General features: G+C 44.0%; 1 long non-coding RNA gene across 1 annotated transcript; it reads right to left on the minus strand.

Annotated features, from left to right (window-relative positions):
• Positions 1–8: 8 nt before the first annotated feature.
• On the minus strand, positions 9–1,753 carry LOC123177669 (uncharacterized). The gene is made up of 5 exons (XR_006489049.1): positions 1,660–1,753; positions 1,335–1,415; positions 818–1,055; positions 668–733; positions 9–284 (listed from the first exon to the last, which is right to left on the minus strand). It is a non-coding gene; the product is annotated as an uncharacterized lncRNA (long non-coding RNA).
• Between the last annotated feature and the right edge of the window lie 14 nt (positions 1,754–1,767).

Here is a 1,767-nt window from a genome sequence, read left to right on the forward strand (position 1 = left end):
AAGACATGTACCTATTGAGAAGCTTCACTAAACATACCAACCATACATGTGAAGAGAAGGCAATCCAGATTAAGGGGAGATCAGATCGAAACATGTACATTCATGTGTATTTCAAGTCTTCAACAACTATGTCTTATCCTGCTGCTGTTGTGGTCTCTTTCTACATGCTCGTCTTGCCCATCACCGTTGCACCCAACAGTTTCACCAGGATAGCGCATAGTGAGGCTCATGGTGGTTCCTATTATTACTTGCCCGTTGCCCTCCTACTCCTCCAGCATGGATATCTATGCCATCCTCACCATCAAGTCAGGTCCATGGGGGTGAACAAAGAATGAGATTAACGGCCAGTTAACAAGGTAACAGAATAATGATAGGGAGCAACACATAAGGGGGGCAAGATCAATTATACTGGCTATTCCATGTTTGTAAAACAGACCAACACATGATTTGCGTTTTCCAAACCATAAAATAGAATAGAGACAGTAAGGGGTGGACATCACATATTTATATTTTCACAGAAGTCTTGCACATACAAGAACCCTAGTAGGAATTAGTGGTAGACAAAGTCAGAGTTAATTTAGCATGTGAGGGCTAAATCCACTAAAAGAAATTGAAAACTGGAACCCCTACATGAACCATGGAGCAGCGGACGGAAGCAGTGGCTTACCATAACCTGTGTTTGAGTGTGAAGAAGAATTCCACATGCACACCACACGCTGGGTCTTTCGTGCACCTGCGTACTTGAGGAAACTACGTCAGGGAATCACAATCACAAAGGCTAGCAAATCGAAATGAGAGAGGAGAAATGGGGCGATACCATGACGAATTGTTGGCCATAGGTCAGAGCTCCATGGATGGCAGCGGTGATGGGGTAAGAGCTCGATGGATGTGGCGTCCCAAGAAGAAGCAGTCCTCGAACCTCCTTTCCCGACGCGTGATTCTGGATAAGGAGCCGACCATTGGTGCCATGCAACCTAAGTTCTCCTTCTCCCCTCCCTCTCCTAGTGCTCACGCTGCCTCGCTTGGCTAACTCCAACTGTTGCTCAAGCTGGGATCTGCTTTCACAAATAAGCCGCATTGGTGTGAGAGTTGAGAAAAGTGATAAGCCAATTAGGTACCGCAGAAGGCAATGCGATACGGAACTAGTAGCTAGCAGCTCAACACAAGCAAATGGTAGTACTACTCGATCATGGTCAACTATATGAATACTTGTGCATACGATTAGCCAATTAGATAACTTGAATAATGATGCAAATAAGAAGCAATTTATACCGTGCGTGAGTTTTTCTTGCACCTAGATTGAAGCGATTCAAAGAAAAAGTGGAACATCGTACCAGGCACATTACTAGGTTTGCATCCCGAAATTTACCATGTAGAAAAGATGTGTCTTCTATCAAGTACATAACTGCTAACACCTGTATTTATCAAGAACAATTTTTTAGGTTAGTTGTGCACATAGGAACCGTAGTAGGAATCACCGATAAAGAAAATCAGGGGTAATTTAGCAATTAAGGGCTAAATACACTAAAACCCTACAGAACTGAAACATGTACTTTTTATTCAGAGCTGGCCTTTTTAGGTGAAAAAAATCATTGGAAAACTGAAACTCATACTAGAACAGTGGAGCAGACTAGACCAGGGAGGGAACTGGTGGCTTACCAGACTGCCGGAGTGGAAGAAGAATCTTCCCGCGCACTCCACACACAGCCGGCTCTGTTGTGCACCTACGTGTGTGAGGGAACCGCATCAGGGAATCACAAATCAAAA

Source organism: Triticum aestivum, unplaced genomic scaffold (genome assembly GCF_018294505.1).
Source record: "Triticum aestivum cultivar Chinese Spring unplaced genomic scaffold, IWGSC CS RefSeq v2.1 scaffold27838, whole genome shotgun sequence".
NCBI classification, from domain to species: Eukaryota; Viridiplantae; Streptophyta; class Magnoliopsida; order Poales; family Poaceae; genus Triticum; species Triticum aestivum.